Raw genomic sequence first — 6,000 nt, 5'->3', positions numbered from 1 at the left:
TGTTGAGGGTGAGGTGTTGAGTGTGAGTGAGGTGTTGAGGGTGACTGAGTGTGAGTGAGGGTGTGCAGTTGAAGGGGAGGCGTTGAAGGTGAGTGAGGGTGAGTGAGTGAGGGTAAGGTGTTGAGGGTGATTGAGTGATGTTGAGGTGTTGAGGGTGGGTGAATGTGGTGGAGTTTTTGAGTGTGAGGCATTGAGCGTGAGTGAGTGAGGGTGGTGTGTTGACTGTGAGGTGTTGAGGGTGAGGTGTTGATGTTGAGCTGTTGAGGATGAGTGTTGCTGCTAGTTGTTGAGTGCGGATGATTGAGAGTGAGTGTGAGTGAGGTGTTGAGGGTGAGGTGTTGATGGTGAGGTGTTGAGGGTGAGCTGTTGAGGGTGAGTGTTGTTGATAGTTGTTGAGTGTGGATGTTCGAGAGTGATTGTGAGTGAGGTGTTGAGGGTGAGGTGTTGAGGGTGAGGTCTTGCGTGTTATTGAGTGTGAGTGAGTGAGGGTGAGGTGTTGAGGGTGAGTGAGTGACGGTGAGGTGTTGAGAGTGAGTGAGGTAGAGGTGTTGAGGGTGAGTATTTGAGGGTGAGGGTGTGAGGTGTTGAGGGTGAGTGAGGGGAAGGGTGATTGTGGTATTGAGAGTTAGTGAGGGTGATGTGTTGAGTGTTATAGATGGTGAGGTGTTGAGGGTGAGTGAGGGTGAGGGTGAGTGAGGGGGACTGTGAGGCGTTGAGGATGAGTGAGGTGTTTAGGGTGAAGTGTTGAGGGTGTGGGTGAGGAATTGAGGGCGAGGGAGGGTGATTGTGGATGAATGTTTGAGGGTGAGTGATTGAGGGTGAGGTGTTGAGGCTGATGTTTTGTGGGTGAGTGAGGGAGGGTGAGATGTTGATGATCATAGAATTTGAGGTGTTTGTTGAGGCGTTGAGGGTGAGTGAAGTTGTGTGTTGTTGAGTGAGGATGAGTGAGAGTGAGGGTGAGTGAGTAGTTGCGGGTGAGGTGTTGAGGGTAACTCAGGGTGATGGTGGATGAGGTGTTGAGGGTGAGGTGTTGAGTGTGAGTGAGGTGTTGAGGGTGACTGAGTGTGAGTGAGGGTGTGCAGTTGAAGGGGAGGCGTTGAAGGTGAGTGAGGGTGAGTGAGTGAGGGTAAGGTGTTGAGGGTGATTGAGTGATGTTGAGGTGTTGAGGGTGGGTGAATGTGGTGGAGTTTTTGAGTGTGAGGCATTGAGCGTGAGTGAGTGAGGGTGGTGTGTTGACTGTGAGGTGTTGAGGGTGAGGTGTTGATGTTGAGCTGTTGAGGATGAGTGTTGCTGCTAGTTGTTGAGTGCGGATGATTGAGAGTGAGTGTGAGTGAGGTGTTGAGGGTGAGGTGTTGATGGTGAGGTGTTGAGGGTGAGCTGTTGAGGGTGAGTGTTGTTGATAGTTGTTGAGTGTGGATGTTCGAGAGTGATTGTGAGTGAGGTGTTGAGGGTGAGGTGTTGAAGGTGAAGTGTTGAGGGCGAGGCGTAGAGGGTGAGTGAGGGTGATGTGTTGAGGGTGAGTGATGGTGAGTGAGGGTGAGGGTGAGTGATAGGGAGATAAGTGTGAGGATGAGTGAGGGTGAGGATGAGGGTGAGAGTTTGAGGGTGAGTGATGGTGAGTGTTTGAGTCTTAGTGAGGGTGAGATGTTTCGGGTGGGTGAGGGGGGTGTGTGAGAGTGTGTGTGTGAGTGGTGTGAGTGTTAAGGTTGTTGTGTATGAGGGCTGTTAGTATGAGGGATTTGAGGGTGAGGGGGTGAGTGTGAGTGTGTTGGGAGGGTAGGCATAGTGAGTGATGTTGAGGGGGTAAGGGAGTGTAAGGGAGAGTGAGGGTGAGACTGAGCGGGGGTGAGTGGGTGAGTGAGGGAGTGTTTGAGAATGTAAGTGAGGGAGTGTGTGAGGTGTTGTGTGAGAGCGTGAGTGATGGGGTGTGTGAGGTGTGTATGAGAGTGTGTGTGAGAATGTGAGTGTGTGTTAGGGTGAATGAGGGTGAATGAGGGGGTGTGTTGGGGGTGAGGGTGGGGTGTTGAGGGAGTGAGTTTTAGTGTGTGAGTGCTGATGTAGAGGGGATGAGTGTGAGGGGGTGAGTGTTAAGGGGTGTGAGGGGGTGTGGATGAGTGAAGTTGTTTGCGTGATAGTGTTTCAAGTGTTGTGAGTGTGATAGTGTTGTGCTTTTTTTTAGGGGAGCGTGTTTGTGTGAGGGTAAAATTTTTGAGGCTGAGGGGGTGTGTGTGTGTGAGCGTTATTGAGGGTGTGTGTGGAGTTGTGTTTTAGAGTGTGTCTGAAGGTGTTTGACGGTGTGTGAGGGTGAGGTTGTGTGAGTGTGAATTTCAGTAATTGGGATTGAGTGGGTGTGTGAGGGTGATGGGGTGTGAGGGTGAGGAGGTGTGAGAGTGTGAGTGTGAGTAAGTGTGTGTGAGGCTGAAGGTGTGTGAGGGTGTATGAGGGAGATGTTGTGTTATCGTTATTGCGGGGGTGTGAAAGAGTGTGATTTTTATTTTGTGTGAAGGTGATGTTATGAGTGTGTGTTTATGTTAATTGTAACAAAGTAATGTGCTGTTTAGTAATAAAATGTGTCACATGTCCCCTTTTGTATGACTTCTGTTTAATGTGTATAGTAGTATGTAATGTACGTGTGTATGTATTGTAGTAAGTGTGTTATTTTGTGTTAACGTGTATGTGGAGTCCCTTTTTTATTTTTATGTTAAAATGGCCGACGTATTGCGTCACGTCGACGTCTGCTCTGTTTAGCGGTCTAGTTTTTTTTTGACTTGTGTGTGTTTTGTGTTGACGTTTTTTTTTAGCCAATCGGAGCGCGACGTTTTTGACGTAGCGTTCCGATTTGCATACGTCAACTGTGGAATTCCCCATAGATCGAGAATGTTGGTGCGCGGAAGGCGTGTTCTTGTTCCTGTGGTGTTGCTGCGTCGTTTGACAGGTAAGAAAGTAATTCTAAGTTTTTTTAAATGTAATGTACAGTAGTCTATATAGTATGTTAAAGTTAATTACTTTCGAAATGTATTTATTTCGCTCGTAATATTTGGAAATGTTTGTAATGTAACGTAAACTTCTGTTTTTTATTGTCGATATTTAAAGCATATGTATTGTTAAACTGTAATGTAAAGTATTAATGTGTTTTTTGCGTTAATTAGACGTACAAAAGGTGTTTGTTTAATTTTCACGTGCTAAATGTGTTTGATAACATATTGATGTAAGTTGTGTTTGCATTATTTATTTGATATGTTTTGTTAAACAGTAATGGAATGTATTTTTTTGCCTTATTTGGTAATTTGACGTTCAAAAGGTGTTTTTTTAATTGAAAGTGCTAAATGTGTTTTAATATATTGATGTAAGTGGTTTTTGCATTATCTATGTATGTGATGCTGAAGTAGCCGGATAATTTGTTAGTGACGTAGTTGAAGTCTGAATTGAAAGTTTGTGTATTTGCTGACTGTCGTATTTTTAGCAATGTATGAACGACATGTACAGTGAAGCAATGTGTTATTCGTTAGCTTTTTGCGACTAAATAGTTATAAGTTCGTAATATGTTTCTTCTATTCGACCAAATTCGGTCAGGATAAATGCTTTTGTGATATGCGTTTCTATTTTTGTGTAACTGTAGACTATTGTATTGAATGTGTCCCATTTTCAGGATTATTCTTTCTAGTTTGTTTCCCTGCCAAAAATTTGACAGTTTCGGAATGTGTTTTTTGGTCGTCATATTATATTTTTCTTTCATGGAATTCCGTGTGAAGAAGTGCTATTGTTGTATGCGTCCGGTTTTTGTTGGTGTAAATGTTGACTAATGTCTATAATCCGTCCCATTCTCCGGATGAATAGTGATTGTTTATTGTCCGTCGAAAAAGTTGCCTGTTTCACTGGTGTCTTTGTACATGCTCGTCCTCCCTTACTGAGACATATTTATAATTTATTCCTTTGTGTATTATAGTTGTAATATCGTACGAATTAGATATAATTGTTGGCCCGAAGACTCATTAACATCCTTGCATCCTTTTAGGTCAATTATGTTTTTTTTTGTTTGTGTGTAACGTATCTGCAGCAGTACTCGTTCGACCCCATTGTTTTCCGTTCTGAAATTTTGTTATGTATAAGAAAAAGGGGTAACATTCGTAAAATTTCTGCGTGGGTGAATGCAGCAGAGTGGGTGAATGCTGCAGAGTGGGTGAATGATGCAGATGGGTGAGGAGTTGAGGGTGATTGTGGATGAGTGTTGAATGAGTAGTTGTGGATGAGGTGTTGATGTTGAGGGTGAGTTAGTGTTACGGGATGATGGTGTGATGGTGAGGGTGAATGATGGTGTGCGAGTGTGAGTTAGTGAGACTTTTAGAGAATGTGTGTGGGTGTGTGCGGAAGTGTAATTCTTTGTGAGGCCGTGTGTGTGTGAGGGTGGTGTTGTGTGAGTGTTGGAGCATGTGCATGTTTTTTTTAGTGGTCATTCAGGTGAGTGTGGGTGAGTGTGAAAGAGGGTGAGGTGTTAAGGGTGAGTGAGCGTGATTGAATTTGAGGGTGTTAGTGAGTGTAGATGTGTGTGAAGTGTTGATGGTGAGTGAGGGTGAGGGTAAGGTGTTGTGGGTTAGTGAGGGTGATGTGTTGAGTGTTATTGAGGGTGAGTTGTTGACGTTGATTGAAGTGGTGCGTGATTGCGGGTAAGATTGAGAGGGTGAGTGTGTGTGACTGAGGGTGAGGGCTTGATGTTGAGTGAGGGTGAGTGATGGTGAGGGTGAGTGAGGGTGTGTATTTGTGGGTGAGGTGTTGAGGGTGAAGTTAGTGAGGGTGATTTGTTGAGGGTGAGGGTATGAGGGTCAATGAGGGTGAGGTTTTGAGGGTGAGTGAGGGTGATGTAGTGAGTTAGCACTATGATGTTTTATATTCGTCTGACTTAGCTTAGTTGTGTGTTTTTTAAACCGTATGTGAATATTTTCACCGTGATGCATTTTATTGTGTGTGTGTCTTGTTGTAGTGAAATTTCTTATGTATGCAAATGTTATGTTCTATTTGTGTTTTTTCTTTTTTTATATTTTCTTTATTTCAGGCAATGAGCTTCTCCGATCGACAGGTAATGACAATTAAATTTTTAAATTATGAAAGAGTGTCTTTGTGACTTTGATAGTTGTTTTTATGCATTTTCTTATTGTAAATCTAATGTAATTATAGTTTTATGTATTTGTGCTCGCATTAACTTTCTGACTTTGTTCTTGCATTAGAGTGTTTTTTTGCATTTTCATAATGTCTGACATTTCGGTGTATTTGTTGCCATGGATTGAGTTAGTTTTTGCCGTACGTGTTTTTTTTTTGCTCTTAGCTTGTATTTAGTATTTGTGTCGTCCAAGGTATCCCTGAAGTCCATTTCTGCAGCACCGAGCAATAGCACATTATTAACATTTGGCACCCCCACAGTACCATTGCGCAACATCACATTATCACTTTTGCCCACTCCAGCCGTATTTAGTACACCCCTAGTCTCATTTAGATATAGTACTGCAGTACTGTACATCTGCAAAGGATGCTTTTTTTGCTGTAATTGTGTGTTGAAGTTAAAAAAAAAATGTACTAAAGCGTGCACTTCTGGCTGGTGGTGTGTGTGACTGTTGAAAGCGTGGACTGATGCATGTTTGTGTGCATGTATGCATGTTGAAAGGATGCACTGCTGCCTGATGTGTGTGTACGCCTGGTGAAAGTGGGCATTGCTATCTATTGGTGTATGTGCCTGTTAAAAGAGCACATGTTTTTATTGTATGACATTTGCCTGTTGAGTAATGCTGTAGTGGTAATGAGTGGTGCTTTGGTGTTAAATGTTTGTGTGTGGTTGTAGTGTGATAGTGTTTTTTTGTTGAATGATACTGTTTTGTTGGTGTAGAGTGATGTTGGTGTGTTGCTGAGTGATGTTAGTGTGGTGCTTAGTAATGCTGTTGTTGTGAAGTGTTGTTCTGTGCTAGTGATGAGTGGTGCTGTGTTGGTGTTTAATAATTACCAGCACAGCAT

The sequence above is a fragment of the Lissotriton vulgaris genome, chromosome 9 (assembly GCF_964263255.1).
Source record: "Lissotriton vulgaris chromosome 9, aLisVul1.2, whole genome shotgun sequence".
NCBI lineage: Eukaryota > Metazoa > Chordata > Amphibia > Caudata > Salamandridae > Lissotriton > Lissotriton vulgaris.
The sequence above is the reverse complement of the archived record's forward strand: the minus strand, read 5'-3'. Positions refer to the sequence as shown.